Here is a 23,760-nt window from a genome sequence, read left to right on the forward strand (position 1 = left end):
TACAGTACAAAGTTTAGGAAGTCACTATTGCCAGTAATAGCACTGCAAGGGCAAAGAGTCTGCTGTGTTTAGTGATACATCACTTGTAACTAATCAACCCAAAAAGTAACTATCATTTTGTTATTGCATCATAGTACAAACCCTCCATAGGAAGTGCACAGGACACCAAGGATGGGTCCTGGACTGGTGCTTTGTGGCACTAATATTTGGGTTGTGATCCTTTAAAGGAAATGTTTTGGGTACTCAAGGGTCTCACTTGTGATGGGTGAGGAATTCCCGCTTGTAAGTAAAGGAGAGGACTAACTCACAGTCCTCTCGGCATTAGTAGTAGCTTATTTGGGACCCAGAATTTTGGAGGTCCAGAGTGTCATTCAGGTGGGAAAAGAACCTCCACTCCTGACTACGAGGAATCCAGTGCCAACAGTGTTAAGGAGCCTCCAGGAAGCAGCACGTAAGGCAGGAAGTTTCTGGTGCTTGTGGGTGGAGTAGGAGTTGAAAGGGGACCTGACTGTGTGCAGAGCACTGACAAACATCTGAAGCCGAACGCTGCTAACTCTGGGGTAAAGCCCCAGAACTTTACATGTCTGATATTTTGGTTTGTGCTGAAGATGTGGATTTTCGCGTTGTGTTTTCTGAAGTTTTGCTGCTGGAAACTATATTCTGTTTGCCTTAAAGCCATACTAAAGATTAATTTTTGTAACATAATAACCATGTTTATACTTATGGTTTTACACAGAGAAGCCTTCATCCTTCTCTTCTCTGGTCCCTCATAGGCTCTCCTGGCTCCTCCCTCCTTTTGGGTGCCCCATAGCAAGCAGCTTGTTATGGGGACACCCACTATTCCATGTGTCCATTCACACAAGGAGCCGCAGCTTGTCCCTGCCCCCTCTCTTTCCCCTCATTGGCTGACTGGCTGTGATTGACAGCAGTGGGAGCCAATGGCTTTGCTTGCTGTCTCAGCTAATAAGGAGGCAGAGACTTGGGGCAGCCAAGGCTGTCATGCACATCACTGGATCTCGATTGTTCTCAGGTAAGTAGTGAGGGGGCTGGGGGCACTCATGCACAAAAAAGGTTTTTTACCTTCATGCATATAATGCACGAAGGTGAAAAACCTTGAGCCTTTACAACTGCTTTAAAGAAATATAAAGACTTATATGTTTGAAATAAATGGCTGTTGCATGTGATCCCCGAGGTGCTATACCCCCTGAATGTTACAGAAGGAATAGAGATTATGGTGCACATGCAAGATTGTGAAAAGGAGCTATGTGATACCAAGGACCCCTTGATTTCAGTAGATCAGGGATGGGTGAATACAACATTTGGGGAGTGGGGAGCATTTCAACAAATAGGTAACTTCCCTGAAAGTTCAGTTACACTTTAAATAGAAGCTATAATATTGCTCCTAATATAGCGGACATTGACTGCCGCCTTCATCATGATCACAGATCTCTAGGTCCTAAACCACCTGCTGGAGTGAGACCTAGCGACATCATTGTCTGGTTTCACTATTACTATAGCAAAGAAGCTCCATGAAACTATAGGCCCCGTGAAACTAGAGTGAGAAAGAGTAGTGAACATATATGGCCAACTCAATCCCTGCAAATTAAGAGAATTACTTGGGGACCCCTCAGCTTACCACAACGAGTGTCCCCATCGGAAGATTTCCCCTTTTATTACTTTTCTGGGGTCAACCCAAAATTCAAGATTTTCTTTTACTTTCACTTTCAATGATAATGGTAAACAGGACTAATAAAGAGGGTGAAGCTAAAGTTTTGCCTTTAGGTATACTTTAAAGGCTAACTCCAGATAATGATTTTTAAGCAGTTAACCTCTTCCCACTGATGGTATGCATATATATGCAGCCTCTGGGCAGGCAGGCTTTAACGCTGAAAGGCCGCATATATGCGACCCTATTTAAATGCTTTTCTGTGCTGAGAGCGTGTGCCCTGTGCACCACTGGGGATTGGAAAGCTCACAATGCATACATGTGATTTGGAGCTTTCTGATCATGTGACCGAAACATGATATCCCAGAGGAGTTCTATGGGATTTAGGTCAGGCGAGCATGCGGGTTAAATAAAAATTATAAACTTTTCTCTTTATCTAACAATCAAACATCACAATCAAAAATTGAACCAACAAATGTCCAAAACAAATCAATCCCACAGGTGTACAATTGTCCAAAATCGTCTATTTTTCTTTCTTTTCTTTCCAACAACAAGTCTTTTTCTTAATACAAGCAAGTCCTGATGAAAATATACCTCAAAAAACAAAAACTTAACATAGTGTTATACCTTAAATAATAAATACACACGTGCCACTCAATGTGCAACATGCAAAAAAAAAAAAAAAAAATTATATATATATATATGTGTTCACTCTGTGTACTAATCTCTACACACAAACAAATATTCCTTTGTGTACCAAAAATATATAAGTAAAAACACTCACACAACGTGTCTATTGAACAAACTGTGAAAAACAACATATAGTAATGCAGGAGTGTATCACCACACTCTATATTCCTCAGTGAACACCTTTAAACCCAAACCAACACTCTCCAACTCGTGTATAGATGGATAATTACCCTATAAAAAAAAGACAGAGCATAACACAAATCCTGGTTCACTTCTTGTCATTAGGGTCACATCCAGTCTCAGGGTTTATCTTCCATTTTCCTCATAAGAAAATCAGCCATTACAATAGTGAATCCAAAAATAACATCCTTTATTATAGCAACTTACATATACATTTGGATGAAGCAGCTCCTCCTCACAGGAATACAAGTGTAGGCAAGTTAGGGAACACTGGCCACATGTTCCCACTTCCAAGATGGCCGCGATCGCACTTCCGGTTAACGTCGATGCGTCTGACGTCACGTGTTTCTGACGCGTTTCGTCACTTCCTATGACTTTTTCAGAAGGGTAAGGACGTCTGTGCATCGACTCCTTATATACCGCCCTTCCTACACCAAAGGCACTTCAGAACCGCCATCTTGGAAGCTGTAAAACGCCGCCCATACCTGTCCACATTGCACCTTACTTCATCTCATAGCCGTTTATCGATCTCATCCAAATCCTGTACCTCTGTATTATCATCCACAATACAAAGATTAATATACAATGTCCCATATATAAAATAGAATAAACTTTAAAATATCAGCATACAAATAACTCTATCTTAACATACTATACATATATATACTCCTTACTCATATATTTTCCCTACCTTCCAGTCAAGAACATTTTTATAAATATCATTAAAATTCAGTGTATATATCTCCCTATGTGTATATACATATCCATATATAACATCCCCTAACGAATACACCATACTCCCTCTACTGGTCAATAAATAGAACCACCCCTATACTGATTAAATTATCTTACATCTCTCATATTTTCTATCAAATCCCAATGTAATTATACTACCAATACTACCAAAATTTGAATACATACATCAAAAAGTATATACCTCTACCATCTTTGCCCATACATCCAGACACATATCTTAACACATAATAATTTATTTTTAAATCCATAATAATACTCTAAAATAAATATGCAATCAATTCCATCATTACATTACCATTATAATTAAAAATATTTTTTTTTTAAAAATTATTTATTATATATATATATATATTTTTTTTTTGCATGTTGCACATTGAGTGGCACGTGTGTATTTATTATTTAAGGTATAACACTATGTTAAGTTTTTGTTTTTTGAGGTATATTTTCATCAGGACTTGCGGGTATTAAGAAAAAGACTTGTTGTTGGAAAGAAAAGAAAGAAAAATAGACGATTTTGGACAATTGTACACCTGTGGGATTGATTTGTTTTGGACATTTGTTGGTTCAATTTTTGATTGTGATGTTTGATTGTTAGATAAAGAGAAAAGTTTATAATTTTTATTTGTTTAACCTTCAAGGATGGAGGTGGATCACTTTTCTGGGATATTACATGTGATTTTGTGCTGTGTATTTTAATATATGAGCATGCGGGTTATTCAATGGTATCAATTCCTTCATCCTCCAGGAACTGCCTGCATACTCTCGCCACATGAGGCCAGGCATTGTCGTGCACCAGGAGGAACCCTGGACCCACTGCACCACCGTAGGGTCTGACAATGGGTCCAAGGATTTCATCCTGATACCTAATGGCAATCAAGGTGCCGTTGTCTAGCCTGTAGAGGTCTGTGTGTCCCTCCATGGATATGCCTTCCCAGACCATCACTGACCCACCACCAAAACTGTCATGCTGAATGATGTTACAGGCAGCATAACATTCTCCACGGCTTCTCCAGACCCTTTCACATCTGTCACATGTGCTCAGGGTGAACCTGCTATCATCTGCAAAAAGCAAAGGGCGCCAGTGGCAGACCTGCCAATTCTGGTGTTCAATGACAAATGCCAATCGAGCTCTATGGTGCCGGGCAGTGAGCACACTAGAGGACGTTGGGCCCTCAGGAACTCTGAGTGTTTGGTCAGAGACATTCACACTAGTGGCCTGCTGGAAGTCATTTTATAGGGCTCTGGCAGTGCTCATCCTGTTCTTCCTTGCACAAAGGAGCAGATACCGGCTTGCTGATGGGTTAAGGACCTTCTACGGCCCTGTCCAGCTCTCCTAGAGTAACTGCCTGTCTCCTGGAATCTCCTCCGTGCTCTTGAGAATGTGCTGGGAGACACAGCAAACCTTCTGGCAATGGCATGTATAGATGTGCGATCCTGGAGGAGGTGGACTGCCTGTACAACCTCTGTAGGGTCCAGGTATCACCTCATGCTACCAGTAGTGACACTGATTCTAGCCAAAGGCAAAACTAGTGAAAAACAGTCAGAAAAGATGAGTAGGGAAAAAAATGTCAGTGGCCTCCACCTGTAAAACTATTCCTGTTTTGGGGGTCGTCTCATTATTGCCCATCTACTGCACCTGTTGTTAATTTCATTAACACCAAAGCAGCTAAAATTGATTAACAGCCACCTCTGCTACTTAACTGACCAGATCAATATCCCAGGAGTTTCATTGATTTGATGCTAGACTCTGATTACAAAGTGTTCCTTTATTTTTTTTGAGCAGTGTACTTACCCCTGTAAGTATAACAGTATAATAATTTGTCTTGCTTGTGAGTATAATACAGCTGTCACAGTCGCTGGACTGTTTGGTCTGCGTGCGGGGGGGGGGGGGGGGGGAATTATAAGGTATACAAAATAAAAGAAATTAATATACTGAATATTTTCTGCTATAGTAGTCCTTTAACTCTTTTAAATGGCCCTATAGAAATAAAAGTTAAATAATGACAGAATTTGTGCCATAAACAAACCAGGAAAGAAATATATTGCTCCAACTCAAGTTATGTATTAATGGTATTTATGTAGGACTTGCAACTGCCAGTGAAACAAATTGTTACAAAAGAACAACTGAAAAGCTACCAAAATAGTCGTGAGAATTATTTGGCTGTAGAACTGAGCCTAATATCATTGAACTGAAAAAAGCTTGTAAAAAAATGAATGGGCGCTTGAAGAGAAACACACGCCTTTTATTATATTTCAAATCTGTGTGTCATACAGTTGTGCTCAACAGTTTGCATACACTGGCAGAAAATGTGAAATTTTGTCATTTATGATGAAAATATGACTGATTGTGCCAAAAAACTGTCTATTGTTTAATTATAATGATTATACATAGCTATTTATTATCACATAGTTGTTTGGGTAATTTCTGTTATCATTATGAATTAACACCTTCCTGCCCGGTCTATAGCAGATTGACAGCCAGGCGGGACACTCGTGACTGGGCGTCATATGAGCCATATGTCAAAACAAGCTGCGCAGCGGCGTGATCTGTCACCGGCTGTGTCCACGGGGCACAGCTGGTGACATATCACTACACCGGCCTGTTGCTAGTGTTGTGTGACTGCTGTGACCAATCACAGCAGATCACATGGTATTTGTATACAATGGATGGCTTCCTGTCATGCCATCCATTGTATACAATTATGTTGTTAGCTGTGACTGGTCAAGGCAGTTACATGATACAGACAGGGCCAATCACAGCCCATCTGTATCATGTGATGAGCTTTGCCTAATCACAGCTAATCACAACCAAAAACTGAATGAAAGTTTCATTCAGTAACAATGAAATACATCGGTATTAGCAATCATAATGTGTTAAAAAAATAAATCCTGATCACTTGTCCAGAGTCCAGAGTAGTTCAATGGTTCTACCGTGTTTCCCCAAAATAAGACACTGTCTTATATTTTTTTTGGCTCAAAATAACACACTAGATCTTATTTTCGGGGTAGGTCTTATTTTTTAATGTCCAGGTGTGGACAGAGGTGAGCTGCAGGCAGTTGTGGATGAGGGTTACTATGGAGAGGGCCGGCTGATGACAGTTGTGAGCTGCAGTCAGGTGTTGCAGAGGTGACTTGACAGGTGAGTTTCAGACAGTGCAGATATGAGCCACAGACAGGGTGCAGGGGTGAGTTGCAGATAGGGGATGCAGAAGTGAGCTGTGGCTGGGGGGGTGCTGAGCTGAGCTGTGGCTGGGGGGGTGCTGAGCTGAGCTGAGGCTGGGGGGGGTGCTGAGCTGTGGCTGGGGGGGTGCTGAGCAGAGATGAGCTGAGCTGTGGCTGGGGGGTGCTGAGCTGTGACTGGGGGGGTGCTGAGCTGAGCTGTGGCTGGGGGGGTGCAGAGCTGAGGCTGGAGGGTGCAGAGGTGGGTTGCAACTCAACTGACCTCTGCATCCCCCAGCTGCAGCTCACCTATGCACCCTGACTGCAGCTCACCTTTGCACATCCCCCCCCTCCACTGGCCTCATATGGTTAGCTATAGTAACTCCCGTTTCGGGTCCTATCTTCCCATCAGTGCACTTACCCACCACTCCGCCTCTTCCCCACTGGCCAACGATCACCCCTGGGGCATCGGCTTCCATGGATTAGGCTGCAGGATGAGATGCCCCACCCCTAAACACATTGCGCCCACAGATATCTGTTCCTTCCCTGTCCCACAGTGAGTAAAGAAGTAGGGAGGTTCTGTGGGAGCGGATGGTGCTGTCACTTGCAAACACAAAAGGTGCGCTTCTGTGTTTATAGGAGACAGTAGATATTGGTGTACACAGGGCCAGTGCTGGAGGTGGTGGAACGGGTTCCGCCATGCTGCGGATGAAAAAAAACCCTGATCACAACTACTGTAGGTCTTATTTTCAGGGTAGGTCTTATACTTCAGCAATTCCCAAAAATTGTACTAGGTCTTATTTTCAGGGAAACAGGGTATGGTAACATTGGATTGCTTTGGTCACAGTGTGCTGAAAATTAAAATAGTAAAAAAAAGAAAAAATGTAATAAAGAAAAGAAATAGAAACATTTTAAAAAAAATAAATATTCAATTATTATTATTATTTTCACCAAAGAAATGTAGCAGAATACATTTTGACCTAAATGTATGAAGAAATGTTATTTATTTGCAAAATTTTATAACAGAAGCTAAGAAACGTGCATTTTGTTTTCAAAAGTTTCAGGTGTTTTTTGTTGTATTTAGCAAAATATAGAAAACTCCAGTGGTGATTAAATACCATCAAGAGAAAGCTCTATTTGTGTGAAAAAAATTATAAAAATTTCATATGGGTACAGTGTTGCATGACTGCACAATTGTCATTCAAACTGCGACAGCGCTGAAAGCTAAAAATTGGCCTGGGCAGGAAGGGGGTATAAGTGCCCAGTATTGAAGTATTTAAAAAGGAGCTAAATGGCCCTGATCAAACGTTTCCATCCCTTAGGATGTTTGAACTTGGTACAAACACACCAGGTGACACACAGAAGTTAAAGGGCAATTAAAGTTTAGTTTCCCTGTAGCCTTTTGAGTTTTGTTGCTCTCACGTGGATGCACTGAGCAGGCTAGATACTGAGCCATAGGGAGCAGAAAAGAACTGTCAAAAGACCTGTGTAATAAGGTAATGAACTTTATGAAGATGGAAAAGAATATAAAAAAATATCTAAAGTCTTGAATGTGTCAGTCAGTACTCTTCAATCACTTATCAAGAAATGGAAAGTTTGGGGATCTCTTGACACCAAGCCAAGGTCAGGTAGACCAAGAAAGATTGCAGCCACAACTGATCAGGACCATTTGGGTGATTTCTGTTACCATTATGATTTAAAAAGAAGCCATACAACTATGTGATAATAAATGATATAATCACTATCCTTAAATAGTTATCAGTTGCATTTTCAATATAGTTTCTAAAATTTCACATTTTCTGCCAGGGTATGCAAACTTTTGAGCACAACTGTATGTAAAGCCTAACTGAATGAAATTGAGTTTGCTTAGATCCTGTGAATTAAATAATTGCCATTAAAAAATACACAATACTAGTGTTTAATGTTCATCCTTTGTGGAATCTCAGATGCAGCTTCTTTACAGCCACTTTTTGCCTACATACACTTTGGCTATGGCTGCATGGCATTTCTCAGGGAGGATTCCCCAGTCTTGACAACAGTGAATCATGTCTGTGTGATGTGATTTGAATCCACTTACACTCCCCACTGGAAGCACATGTGACAATCCGGAGAGTGTTGTCACCCTATGACAGGAAATGTCTGAACGAGGATCTTCATGGAAGGATATTAACCATCCTGTTGTGTTCAAAATAATAGCAGTGTGTTGAAAAAAGTGAATAAAGCTCAAAATCCTTCTAATAGCTTTTAGTTCCATACACATAAATGCATTGGGAACACTACACATTCTATTCCAAATCAAAACATGAAGAAAAATATATCAAATGTGTGTTGTTCCTCTAAAAAAATTGAAGAAAAGTGAATATTAGACTGTTCAAAAAAATAGCAGTGTTTGTATTCTTCTTTACAAACTCAAACATTCACTATATAAACTGAAAAATGTTTGAAGATTTTACTTTCCTTTGAATCACTTAATTAATATTTAGTTGTATAAGCACTGTTTCTGAGAACTGCTGTACATCTGTGTTGCATGGAGTCAACCAACTTCTAGCACCTGTGAACAGGTATTCCAGCCCAGGATGATTGGACTACATTCCACAGTTCTTCTCTATTTCTTGGTTTTGCCTCAGAAACTGCATTTTTGATGTCACCCCACAAGTTTTCTATTGGATTAAGATCCAGGGATTGGGCTGACCACTCCATAACATCAATCTTGTTGGTCTGGAACCAAGATGTTGCATGTTTACTGGTGTGTTTGGGGTCATTGTCTTGTTGGAACACCCATTTCAAGGGCATTTCCTCTTCAGCATAAGGCAGCATGACCTTTTCAAGTATTCTGTATTCAAACTGGTCCATGATCCCTGGTATGCGATAAATAGGCCCAACACCGTAGTATGAGAAACATCCCCATATCATGATGCTTGCGCAACCATGCTTCACTGTCTTCACAGTGTACTGTGGCTTGAATTCAGTGTTTGGGGGTCGTCTGACAAACTGTCTCCGGCCACTAGACCCAAAAAGAACAATCTTACTTTCATCAGTCCACAAAATGTTGCGCCATTTCTCTTTAGGCCAGTCAATATGCTCTTTGGCAAATTGTAACCTCTTCAGCACGTCTTTTTTTCAACAGCGGGACTTTGCGGGGGCTTCTTGCAGATAGCTTGGCTTCACATAGGCGTCTTCTAATTGTAACAGTACTCACAGGTAACTTTAGACCTTCTTTGATCTTCCTGGAGCTGATTGTTGGCTGAGTCCTTGCCATTTTGGCTATTCTTCTATCTATTCGAATGGTAGTTTTTCCCTTTCTTCCACGTCTTTCAGGTTTTGGTTGCCATTTTAAAGCTGAGCAGCCTATCATTTTCTGCACTTCTTTATATGTTTTCCCCTCTCCAATCAACTTTTTAATCAAGGTACGCTGTTCTTTTGAACAATGTCTGGAACGACCCATTTCCTCAGCATTTCAGAGAGAAATGCACTGTAACCATTATGTACAACATTTGCTGCCTTCCTTCCTTAAATAAGGGCAATAATTGCCACTGTTTTTCAAAGAATGAATGACCTCACTAATAGAACTCCGCACTGCCATTATTTTGAACATGCCCCTTTCAATTAGTGATCCAATTACACCAAATCAGCAGCATGCATGTCATGACTGTTGGGTCTGCTGGATTTCTATTACTCTACTACACCTGCTAGTAAATTATTTGCCATGTAGAAATATCATTTTTACCAAAAACAGTGATTGATCAGGTTAGTGATGTCTGGCTGCTATTATTTTGAACACAACTGTATGTATAACTACGTCTTCAGGAAGTGGTGTTGATATTAGGATGATGGCTTTGGCCATCATTCTTTGGCTCCAGTGATTCCCTTTTTGGTAAAAGTGATCCAAGTGGTTTACCAAAAGCTCTATCACTTTTACAAGCAGCAGAAGCCCCCACCACCACCAATTCCTCTTCTAGGCCCTTCTGTCCCACCTGGTGCCCGGGGCCACTGCTGATGGTTGCGCTGGCTGGCCATAGAGATGAAGGAGGAATTTCCATTCCCCAATCATCTCTTTGATGTTTTCGTTGTTAATTCCAGTTACTGGTTGCTTTGGAGGGCAGAGGAGAGATATGAGGTCCCAAAGACCCCAGATCTCTTCACAAAGAAGACCTGTCATGACCTATGCTTTCACAAGAGATGTTGTTCATCCCTTGTGATAGCAATAAAGCTCAATAAAAACATTTAAAGAGACAGTGCAAAAATGTAAATAAATAATAAAATAAAAATTTGCCCCCTCCCCGTGCTTACAGGCACATAGGTCCCAGACTCATATGTAAATTGTGGTCACACCACATACATGCGGTATCGCCATGAATATCAAAGCATGAGCAATAATTCTAGTACCAGACCTTCTAATTAACTCTAAACTGGTAACGACTTTCAAAGCATAGCCTGTGGATAATTGAATATTCCGGAGCTTGTTGCCATTCCACAGGTGCACAACATTTTACAGTGTGCCATGTCTGGTATGTATTTACTCCGACATAACAACATATTTTATATTTTACAAAAAAATGGGTATTGTATTGTATTTGATTGCACTAAAATTCATTAAAATTTATTTTATTCCTAAACATTAGCATTTTTAAAAAATTGCTGAGTAAATATAGTGTAGCTTAAATATTCAACAACCAACATTTTATTCTCCAGGGCCTCTGCTTAAAAAAATATATCATATTTGGTTCTAAGTAATTTTCTAGCAAAAAAAAAAAAATTGTACATGTACTGTATGTAAGAAAAGACAGAACTAGCCCAGTTTTGAAGGATAAAAGAAAGTTGCAGATTTTCAAATATTAAAAATTTGTTTTGAAATTAAAATAAACTGTTATATCTTATATGATGTTTTAATGATTGGCAGTTTTTCTGCAAGATTGCTATGTATTCGATATATTATTGTACCAGACGGATTCAAATGGAAGGATTCAATAATTTAGGATGCTAGTTCAACTCACCAAGAGAAATGGCATGAGCTGAATGGTCAATACTGACTGGCGTGATGTGCATTCAAATTAACAAATGGAACATAATTGGGATTAATACATCATCCAAATTATCAAACAAATTTGAAAACTGAATTAATTTCCATATGGCCTTTAACTACTATTGAGTTATGTAACATCATTCGAATTAAACAAATGCATTCGTTAATTTCTTTATTTTTATTCGGATTCGTCGCCATTCATTTCTGTGTCTATTTGGAGATTTCTATACATCCAAATCTCAAAAAATGTAATTTTTGTTTGAAAAACAAATCAAAACAAAACAAATCGCCCAGGCCTGGTGCTTGGTCTTGAATATATTTTAACTTCTTTTGGTTGGGCCTCAGTTATGTGGCAGCTCCACACCTTACCCCATCTGACCATCCTGAAGTTTCAGTTCCCTTGTGATAATGGGCCCAGGAAGCTGGAAACATACAACCCTGATCAGTGTGCCCTGATGATCAGTGTAGCTCCATCAGTGCCACCTGTCAGTACCCATCAATGCCACCTTCCAGTGCCCATCAGTGCCACATCAATGCCAGATATCAGTGTCTACCAGTGCACATCAATGCCACATATCAGTGCCCATCTCAGCTGCCTGAAACAGAAACTAAGAAAAAACTTTTTTTTTTTAAATTTCAATTGTTTTTGGTTTGTTTAGCAAAAAAAAAACCCAGAGGTGATTAAATACCACCAAAAGAAAGCTCTATCTGTCTCAAAAAAAGAATAAAAAGTTCATACGGGTACAGTGTTGCATGACCGCACAATTATCATTCAAAGTGCAACAGCTCTGAAAGCTGAAAATTGGCCTGGGCAGGAAGGGGGTATAAGTGCCCTGTAGGCAAGTGGTTAATGGATAGACCATGGGCAGGTGGACCTGTAGGAGTCCACCCCTTCTTAAAGGTATAGGAGCGCACTGGACACCCAGCATGTTACACAATGGCAGCTAAGGTTTCCATTGTCCCCCTTCGACTAACAATTCAACAGTACAAAAAATGGCCATTGCCCCAGTCTATAACTGGTCTCCACAACAAGGAGCACATGGAAGGGCAACACATGTCAAACAACAAAAAAGAAACATACAACCAACTGAATGCATAGGAAGTTTTACTGAACAATTATTTATTTTGATCAGAAATGTACCAGACTATCGGACATGGGGGTTACAAAGTCAATATTGTCCTTTAACAGTCACTTTTCCTATACGGGTCCTATCGGGCTTCTGGGGAAGTGTCATCTGGTTTTGTGCTCCCCCTGAAACAGGTAATGCTGCCACAACACTTTTGTCTCTCCTACCTACCATGTATATTTTCTTGCCATCCATTTGAAAAATGCCACAAGGGTCCCTGGCTGCTCTCCTTTTGATTGGTGGTAAGTGGATTCTTCTAATCCAAAACAGAATTCTATGCCAAACAAATACAGAGGCAGTTCCCATAGAGCAGTGTTTCTCAAGTAATGGGTCGTGATCAGGGGAGGAATGGACCGCAGGGCAAGTGCCCGCCAGGCCTCTCTAATGCTCTAATAAAACGTCCGGTGCCCTGACAACATAGCTTAGTAAAAAACCACCGGCCGCACTAATGTAAATGTAAAGACGACCAGGACTGCCGGCCTTATTTTGTATTATTGAAGCCAGCCCCGTTTATGTGGTGTGCACAGTACTTACAAAGTTGTCCCACGCGCTCATTTCTCTTTCCTTCGTGGCAATGCTGGGAAGAAGTGACATAGAACTATACTTCCTTCCAGCCAGCCAGCCATGCAGGAGGGAAGAAAAGCACAACTGGATGCCAGGGAATGACTCCACTAGGTTGTCATTGGGTTGTGACAACCTAGGTTGTGGCTGAGTGATGGAGAGCGCATTTTGAAAGGAGTAAAAGAATGCAGGAAAGTGATGGTGGGGGAGGGACTGAAAGTGTTCATACAAGGGGAGGACTGAAGGAAGCAATGAAAGGGGAGGGCATAATAAAGGGGGTCAAGGTGGGTTTTAAAGGAGAGTTTGCAAGGGGGTTAAGGAAAGAGCATAAAAGGGAAAAGGAAGGGAGACATGGAAGGGGGGCTTGAAGGAGTGCATGAAATGGGGGGGGGGACACTGAAAACCCTAACACAAGCATTGCACAAACTATATTGTTTAACTCCTTGCCTACAGGGCACTTATACCCCCTTTGTGCCCAGGCCAATTTTCAGCTTTCAGCGCTGTCGCATTTTGAATGACAATTCTGCGGCCATGCAACATTGTACCCATATGACATTTTTGTAATTTTTTTCACACAAATAGAGCTTTCTTATATATATACTCGCTGCTGGGTGTTTTATTTTTTGTGCTATAAACAAAAAAGAGCAAACATTTAAAAAAAAATGTCTTTCTTTGTTTCTATTATAAAATTTTGCAAACAGGTCATTTTTCTCCTTCACGGATAGGCAGCACTGATAGGCAGCACTGATATGCAACAATGATGGGCACTGAAGGGTGGCGCTGACTGACGGCACGTGAGGAAAGTGCAGCCGATAACTGCATTTACCGGAGATCTGATGTGTCATTGGACACGGCTGATCACGTGGTAAAAGGCTGCTGTGATTGACCTTTTACAACAGCTGATCACGTGATGTGGTAAAAGGCACAGCGATCAAGGAGATCGCCAGGTGCGCACCCCCAGGGGCGTTCGGGAGGGTGCGTTCTGGGAGGACGTCATTTGATGCCCTCCCAGAACTGGCTGGCCACAGTGAAGCTTTCATTCGGCTATCAACGGTGGACAAGTGGTTAAAAAGCCACTGAAGATATCAATACTGCACAAGTTGTTTGGTGGAATAAATTATAATGTTAAGGAAATCAAATTATTTTTGGGTCGCGGCTTAATGACCAAGGAAAAATGTGTGTCCTGAGGTTCCACAAGTTGAGAACCACTGCCTTAGAGCCAAATCAGGTAATGCATGGTAAAATGAATGGTTTATTGTGCATTTTTGCAATGCATGATACCACATGATCCATGTTGGGATGCTATTAATTGAGAATGGTATCCCAACGCACAACTATATTTAACAGCAAATATATGCTGCAGTGTGCCACATCATACAGTACATAAGAAGTCATGTCTGTTGGAATGTGCAAGACAATGTATTGTGCTAAGGCACATGCTTTAACCTCCCTGGCGGTATTCCCGAGTGTAGCTTGGGGTAAAGTTTCAGTACCACAAGCGGTAACCCTGAGCTACACTCGGGCATACCATGGGGCGCTGCTCTGGGATCTGTTCTTCTCTTACCATGTCCTGCGCTCCCGCGATGTCCCTCCTGCAGTGTCCCCTGTAATGTCCTCCGGCGGATGCCGGCATCTGTCTTCTGGGTTCCGTCCCCTGTGACGTCGGGACGTACAGGGACGGAACAGTGGGAAATTTGAAAATGACAAAAAGTGACATTCACTAAATTCACTAAAATAACATAGTAAAACATTACTGTATCAAAGCATCACATACATTTTGTCCCGAGTGCTTTGTCCCGTGCCCTGCCTGCATTTTTACTGTACTTTCTGCCTGGAAGCTGAGAAACGTCCATGGCATCAAAAAAGCGTCCCTTTAGATCAAAAGCGGTTTTAGACCGGCTAGAGAACAGCGATAGTAAATTAGAACCACTTGCAGAATTGAGTGATAATGATTCGAGTGGAAATTCGTCATCAGACACTGAAAACGATTCTGCGACTTTGCTCAGTGATATGCAAACTTGGCGCTCTTTCAAATGTCAGTGTTTTTGGTTTGATTATATTATTTAATTACATTTATTATTATTATATTATTATTTTTATGATTATTTATTAAATTATAATTTATGATTTTGTGTTTCAAATTTTAACATACCCGGGATGTTTACTAGACTCTTGTTCGGACAGATTTCAGTGAGTCATTCCTTAGAATTACAGGCCTACAATAAAAAAATACATATTTCCATGAAAAAAAATGTACCGCTTTGAGCACAGAAATATGCACATAATCAGACCGCTAGGGAGGTTAATGCATCACATAGCAGTTGATTTACTGAAGCTGGAGAGTGCAAATTCTGGTGAAGTTCTGCACGGTAGCCAATCAGCTTGATTTGTCTCTATTCAGAGCTGCACCAGATTTTGCACTCTCCAGTTTTAGTAAATCAACCCATAAGGTAGTCAATCAGCTTCTAACATTAGCTTTTTCAATGAAGCTTTGACAATAAAAACTGGAAGCTCATTGGCTTCTATGCACAACTGCACTAGATTTTATACTCTCCAGTTTTAGTAAACCAACCCCGTAGTATAACTGGGCCCTTAAAGACCCTTACTTAAAACTTGTTAATGTAAATTCTTTACTGTCCCCGTCAGTGGTATTTAATATAGTCAACCAAAAGAAAAGAGGAGGGGGGAGGCCAATTGCAGACTTTAAAGGCACTGCAACAATAATTCATTAATATAAAATTACTTTTTTATTGTTAGAATATAAGCTATTACAGTACATGAAAAATATATCATTAAAGGGGGGGGGGGTAATGCATTCTATGCAGTTACAAAACTCGTAGATACATATAATAATTAAAATTGATACAGATGTACCGTGTCCCAGTAAGGGTATCAAGGAACATAAATCAGATGTCAGTGATTGTGGTTTCTCAACATACTTACCTGGACATGGTACATGTGTATCAATTTTAACTATTATATGTATCTACGAGTTTTCTAACTGCATAGAATGCATCGCAGCACATAGGAGCCCATTATATACCCCCACAGTTGTCACTCTGTGTTGGGTATCTATTTACATCTATATATGTGGTGTATTTAAGTTTTGTGCTGCCCTAGGCAACACAAAAATCGGAACACCCCCCCCCCCCCATGGAAAGAGAGCCTGACATTGACCAACAACACCCCTGCCCCCCTCCCCACCAGGAGAGAAAGTCACTCACCTTTACAACTCTGGACATCCCTGGGAACGAGAGTCGGGCTCTGCTTACACCATCAAGCAGTCCGCAGCCTCTCTCTGCTCCCACCTGGTCCCCATGCCACAAGTGTCATTTCTTCCACAGGGTAGTGCTGCCCCTCTGAAAAATGCCACCCTAGGCGACTGCCTTGTTTGCCTTGTGGTCAATACACCCCTGGTCCCCGTTCATGTCTAAAGTGTGGTCCCTGTAAAAAGTGATTTCAAAAACCCGTAATAATTTTGAGATTGAGGCTTTGCACAACTGCCTACATCTACCTATGCCTTTATGCACATGCTTCTGTTTCTATCCCCCCTCTTGAGCAGCCATGATATTAATAACCCATGCAGAAATAATCAAATCCTATATGTTATAAATGACAAAAGAACGTAATTGTAACAAAACAGCTCATGTTTTAAAAGTCTTATTTTTCAGAGTTTTCATGGGAGATCAATCCTCTCTATGTTTAAAAAAATGAGATGGTTCCTAATCAAACACCGTACCTTTTGGAGCTTCTGTCAGTGGTTGCTGAGTCTGAAGTTCGTTCAGCTTATGAATTTTTATTCTCGGCTATAACTATTTACCTGCATACTTATCTTTCATTTTCTGTAGTAGGAAGAATTATATCAGGTCAGTTCCTTTTCAAGTGACGTGCAAGGAAGTTAGATCCATAATAGTGGATAATTGAAGGTCCAAGGTACGGTTATTTCTCCTGATGATCACTACCCCGCCTCCCAATAAATTCCTGTGCCCTCTCAGCCTTCCAGGTTTCTATCTGCCAGAGCATTAGCTTTAGATCTTCAGGGAACGTCGGTAAGGGATGGTTGGAGATTGAAGTAAGCAATCACTCCTACTTTCTGCATTCACGCTCATTAACGGACCCTTCCCTAACCAGCTTTCTGTGAAATCACAAGGTTCCTTCAGAGGTTTTTTGGGGTTCTTTAACCACTTGCCCTCCAGAGGATTTACCTCCCTTGCTGACCAGGCCATTTTTTTGCAATATTGCGCTGCGCAATATTATACAGATATAATTGTGTTACTGACAATTGCGCGGTCATGCAACGTTGCACCCAAATGAAATTTATGTCCTTTTTTCCAACAAATGGAGCTTTCTTTTGATGGTATTTGATCACCTCTGCGTTTTTATTTTTTATAAACAAAAAAAGACCGATAATTTTGAGGAACAATATTTTTGACTTTTTGCTATTAAACATGTCCAGTAAAGAAACTGAAAAAATCTAATTTCGTCATAAATTTAGGCCAAAATGTATTCTGTACAAATATACGTCTTTGCCAAAAAAATCCTAATATGTGTAAATTATTTGGCTTACTTGAAAGCTATAGCGTTTACAAATGGCGGTATATATGCTGATTTTTTTTTACTAATAATGGAGGTGATCAGCCACTTATAGCGGGACTGCGGCAGGCGTTCTGACACTGGGGGGTGCAGACTAACTGTCACTGACATTCCCAGTGACACTAATACAGTGATGAGTGCTAATAAAAAGCACTGACACTATACTAATGACACTGGACAGGAAGGGGTTAACATCTGGGGCAATCATAGGGTTAGCTGTGTGTCTTTTACAGTGTAAGCGCATTGCTTTGTATTGCTCTTCTATGCAGAGCAATACAAAGCAGTGTGCTGGAGCTGACAGGGGAGAGATCTGTATTGTTTACATACAGACCTCTCCCCTGTAAGTGATTTTCAGCAATCACGGGTTGCCAGCGGGAAATCACCAGCCGGGACCCGGTGATCAACAGCTGACATAGGCAGGCAAACGATTAGCACAGTCTATAACTCCAGCCACGTACTGAGCAGCAGGAAGACATTTGTACAGGTCTGACATGGTTGCTACAGATGACAGCACAGACAATGGCAGGCTACACTTGCATACACCTATTATTTTAGGATTACCCTCATTGGAGTCTTCTATAGCTCCACCAGGTGAGGCTGTGTCATCCCGTGTTCACAAAGATCCTCACGACAAATTAGGATTTTTTCTGTTGGTTTATTGGAGCAATATGATTGCAGAGACATGCTTAGGTGCTATCTTTAACAAGCTAATTCTGGCCCTATTGGGCCTCCATACCCAATTATTCCTGAGACCCCTATTACTTTCCTTTTCTTTGATTCAGGTTTAGAGCCTCACAGTCTAGCCTTGAAGAGACTGTATTTAAGAAAATTAATTTATTTTTATTATTAAGGTGTTGTTTCTAACCTGTAAATCAGTATGTTCTTGCCTGCATGTGGAGTATCTGCCTGCCAGTGGCAGAACTACCAGGGATGCAAAGGTCGCACTTGCGACCGGGCCCTGGCATTTTGCCACTGTAGAGTAGGGCAAGACAGCTGCGTGTCTAGGGCAGTGTTAACAAGCATGTCTCCCCTATCTGTAAACAGAAGAAATATGCCTGTAAAAATGTCCTTGTCAATGGCTTTGAACTGAACATGTGCAGTCCTAGAGGCAGCTGATTAGTGCACTGCCAGGCTCAGCCTTTGGATCATGCAGTGGGGTATGTTTATAGTTACATGCCCTGCTGTACATGCATAGAAACAAGGACATTTTTAAGTGTTTTAATGCCAGCCTGGCATGCTTGTAAGTTGCAGGCCGCCCGACCATAAACAATTTCTGCAGTTCCTGAAAGATCACAAGGAAACTTGGAAAATGAGACTGCCAAGACTTTTGGCTAAATTACTTATACTGATAGCACAAATTCCAGATTCTCTTTTTGAGCTCTGATGGAGGATGTAAGGGGGCACTGTGGAAGAACTCTCTTAGTACCTCCAGAGCACTCCATTACATTCTATTTCAGAGTGCCCCCTTAGTACTACTACTATGGTAGCATACTGGAGGATGTGGGGAGCACTCTGTAGGCACCAAGGGGGCACTCTGGAGGAGGATGTAAGGGGGAACTATTTTAGTACCTCCTTCTACCCTCCAGTGTGCCCCTTTACCTCCTCCAAAATGCCCCCCTAGTAATGTGCGTCAGTGGAGGAACTATCAGGGTTGCAAAGATCGCACTTGCGATCAGACCTTGGTGTTCTGTGACTATGGTGGACCCTAAGATGGCAGGAAGGGCCTCGCTGTAAGATTGTGGTAAAGGGCCCCAGGACCAGTGGCAATGGTCCTGGGACCAGTAGCAAGGACCCAAGACCGATGGAAAGGGCCCAGGAAGGAGTCAGGGGGGCCTTTTATAACTTCTTGCACTGGGGCCCAGGACGTTCTAGTTACGCCTCTTCTGCCTGCTGTTCTAAGTCTAGGTATGTTTAGGTTCTTACATCTGCAAAGTTCTTCCCAAGACTTTCCCTATACACCCTGTATATGAAACATTCCTCTGTGGCAGGGGTGTCAAACTGGCGGCCCTCCAGCTGTTTCGAAACTACAAATCCCATCAGGTTGGCATGAATCTCAGTGGAACTCAAGCAGGTGAAAGCATACAGAGATTTGATGAAAAAACACTTATGTCATTTCTATTATAGAATGATATGAAGTTTATCGCTTTCCTGTTTCCTATCACTTATGACAATGGAAATAATATGTTAGGACCGAGTCCACCTGTTGGTAGCACTGTGGTGCTCTGGGTTCATTTGTGCATTTCCAGTGTCCACCAGCAGGCCCCAGTAATCAGTTTCAAATGGTCACAGCTGCTAGAAAGACATATAATGCTGCTCTTGCCTAGTACTCTGTTTGCCGTGTTGCTGCTATACTCTCTTGCCATTTACATTTGACTTTGCCCTTGCCCTCCACCCAGTATCCTGTTGCCTTGTTTCCTGTTGTTTCTTTCCCAGTTTTTTTTCCAGCTTCCCCTCTGCTCCTCGTGTTCTCCCAAGCCTTGCATGTACCACATTTGTATATATAGTAGGTTGCTGCAGTTTGTTATTCAGTTCTGATTTTCATGCATTCTCAAGGAAGGCCCAGAGTAAAAAAAGAAAAAAGACCTGAACGAAGGTCCGCCATGACAGGGGTTAAAGGGGGTTGTAAGAGGAGAGTCCCATTAGCAAAAGTGAGTCTAAATGGTTTTAAGGAAGGAGTGGGGGCAGCTACGAGGGGTGGTCTGACAGTTTGTGGCAGGGGATCTTCAGTCTGAAGAGTTTTCACAAGCCAAACTTCCCTCCCGCCTGTTGTTTTCTGTTTTTTTTGGTGGTGGTTGTGTCATGTTGGTGCTGGGGGACGACCGGCAGGGTGCAAGGTCCTCGTTGGTTAATGTGGGCACAAGAAAGGCACTTTGTAGGAACCTGTCTGAGGTACAACTTCCAGTTGTTCTGGTGGGAGTATCTGCGGTGGTGTCTCCGAGTCAGTGGTGTTGCGGCTGGAGGCCTAGTTAAGCAGGACGCAGGTATTCGTTTTCTTGATGCCTATTGGGACCTTGAAAAATGTATATTATACTGTGTTTGTTATTTAAATGTTCTTTATTAATGGTTGTAATAAAAGGCCGTTTTTGGGCCATTAACTCCATTTTGTTGTGAGTGTGGTTACTTAGGTTAAGGATGGGGGGTAGGTATTGGTTCAGGGGGACTGGATCAAGCCATCTTTAGTCCCCTTGTTATGTTTATTGCTTGCTGGTGTGTGATTATCTTTCATTCGTGGAAACAAATCTCACTTAAAAGATATAAATATGTATGGTCTGGTCCCAGCAGAGGTGTAGCTTGAAGCTTGCGGGCCCCTATGCAAAAGTTGACCGGGGGCCCCCTCCACTACCATCCGCTGCTTCCATCGCATGCCAAGATACTCACACCATGCATCAAGGTACTCCAAGTAATTATTTAGTTATTGAGAGGGTAATTCAAAAGAATTGGAAGTATGTCAAAATGTGGACCGTTTCTCCAAAATCTTTTGAATACCCTGGAGCAGGGGTAGATGGAGGTGGAGATCTACCTGAACAACAGGAAAAAGATCAAAGACCCCCAGGGGTTAGACGCCTCTTTTTAAAAAAAAAAAAAATTAACTAGCAAGGCCTAATTAAGTGGTAAGGAAAACTTTGAAAAACAATATAAAACAAATGTCATTGTAGATATAAACTTAGCCTAGTTTAAAACTTGTTGGAGCTGGTTGAACTTTCTATCCCTGTCCTTGTAGGATGTCCGGGCACCTGGAGTAGCTCTAGCTAGGGTGCATGTACCCCCGCCATGACTGAGGACAGTTGTGGGGGAGGGGGGTGCAGGATAAGATAAGGGGGAGGTAAAGAGAAATCCACTGGGACTGACATGGAGGCAGAGGTGAGGAGGCAAGGAGACAAGGGAGGCGAGACCCACTCACAGATGGGCAGGAAATGGGAGGACATGGGGCTGGGAGGTAGTAGAGAGAAGTAGGGATAATACAATCTGAGCATGTAGAAGGGAAGACAGTTCCCTCAGCGCTGCCCGTCCTGCCTGGCACCTGTGTATGGGGGGGGGGGGAGTGATCTGTCCTGTCACATACTGACCCCCGCTGCTTACATACAGGCATGCTGTGCTCTATGACACAATAACGTAAAATCCAATGTGGGGGGTGCACATGGCCCCCGTGGATCATGGGTAGGGTTGCAATTGTGACCCCTGATATTATGACAGTGGGTCCCAGTTTCTTGCTGCAGCTACATGTATTTGGCTCCTAGATTGTAAGCTCGAAAGCGCAGGGCCCTCGATCCTCTCATGTTTTGCATTGTATTGGTATTGTTCTGTCACATGTTCTGTCCCCCTTTGTAATGTACAGCGCTGAGCGAACTATTGGCGCTTTATAAATACTGTATAATAATAATAATAATAATTTGGTCATCCCAGCTTTTGATACCTGACATAACACTAACGCCCACAAACGACCAGAGCAGCTACACCTGGGAACTGGGAGCCAATTGTTCTGTATTAGCCTTTCTTTTTGTCAAAATGCTTCGAGTGCAGGTTATTTGTTGTGTGCAATTTGCAGTAGAAAATTAGGATTTTTGTTGGTCATTGTGACAGGATCTCCCTGGTGAGGAACTGTGGGAAGCATTGTGACTGCACATGATTTAGTTGATGATGACAGATTTTCACTTAGTAAAACACAACGTTTGGTTTGAGTCTGTTCTGAACTATAATTTCTGACTATATCTCCTGACCAAGATGTTTAAACTCCTCCCTTTGGCCTGGTTTACACCAATGCAGTTTGCTTTTGCAATGCTTTTTGCATTTTGCTTTGAGTTTTTAAACACGTTTTTACCGAGTTTTCCATTTTTTCGTTTTGTTTTTAGTTAAAGAGGAAATATTTTTGTTGCTGGGCAGGATAAAAACACAAAACTTAAAAAAAGTCCCTGACCCTTTCTACAAATGGAAAAACATGCTCAAAAAAGCATAGACAAACGTGAACGTGCCCCATAGGAAACCATGTTAAATGGACTGTAGTGTGTTTCTGCAAAAAGCACTAAAAATATATATTGGTGTGAACCAGGCTTTTACCATGCTTAGGGTTGGATTGTTGAGATGGCTGCTGAAACATTGTACAGGTTCTTTTCTCCAGCAGGATTCAGCCTATTCACAGCAGGTGCTGTATTGACTGTTTTACTGCTGTGCTGTGAACTCTTTAGTTGAGCAAATTGACCCTAGTTCAGCTTCAGTTACAAGCCTGGTCAGCAATGCTATCCTCAGGTGCATATTATTCACACCAACTCAGGTCTGCCTCTAGGCATCAAGAATCTCTTCCTTTGCTACCCTTAGCAACCACGGCTGCTACTGGTGTACCGTTACCTATTGCAATCTCTCAGACATTTTCCTCTGCTTCTGTTACCCTTTCCTCTATGCTACCCAATACTGTAAGTTAGGGCTTTACAAATTTGCTTTAAATCTAGGAGCCAGCTAAAAAAGTTAGGAGACAGTTTTTTCATGCCGCCTGCTCCCAGGGCCGGCACAAGGATTTTTGTCTACTAAGGCAAAGGTCCATTTTGGCACCCCCCCAATCCTCCAACTACCCCACCCTGGTACTGCTGTACCCCCCCTCATTCTCCAGTCACCCTACACTGGTAATGCTAGCCCACCTCCCCACCACAGTTCTTCTGCCACCCCACCTCCCCACCACAGTTCTCCTGCCACCCCATAATGGTACTGCTATCCCATCCCTAATCCAGCCACCCCACACTGGTATTGCTGTAGCCCCCCACCCAGCCAACCCACGCTGGTAATGTTGTACCACCCCCCTTTTCTCCAGCCACCACATGCTGGTACTGTTAGCCGACCCCATCCCCACACTGGTACTTCTGTACCCAACCACGCCTCCACATCCTTAAGCCACTCAGTACTGCTGTACACACACAAACACCCTCATCCCCAAGTGGCTGGGGGTGTGGATTTTACGTCCCTCACCCCTATCCTGGCACCGTAGGATGTCTAGTGCCAGCCCTGCCTGCCAGCAA

General features: G+C 42.0%; 1 protein-coding gene across 2 annotated transcripts in view; it reads right to left on the minus strand.

The window, feature by feature from the left end:
- The window catches only part of LOC149441583 (membrane-spanning 4-domains subfamily A member 15-like), a 41,231-nt gene extending 24,167 nt beyond the window's left edge, over nucleotides 1–17,064 (minus strand). The window contains exons 1-2 of one of the 2 annotated variants that reach the window (XM_089657144.1): nucleotides 16,983–17,064; nucleotides 15,315–15,378 (exon numbers count right to left, since the gene is read on the minus strand). The gene's annotated coding sequence lies outside the window, so the exon portion shown is untranslated. Of the gene's footprint in view, nucleotides 1–15,314; nucleotides 15,379–16,901 lie in introns of both variants that reach the window. The other variant, XM_089657143.1, reaches the window with a different exon arrangement.
- Between the last annotated feature and the right edge of the window lie 6,696 nt (nucleotides 17,065–23,760).

This window comes from Staurois parvus, unplaced genomic scaffold (assembly GCF_062004578.1).
Source record: "Staurois parvus isolate SC_StPar_1 unplaced genomic scaffold, SC_StPar_1.0 ptg000970l, whole genome shotgun sequence".
Taxonomy (NCBI): domain Eukaryota; kingdom Metazoa; phylum Chordata; class Amphibia; order Anura; family Ranidae; genus Staurois; species Staurois parvus.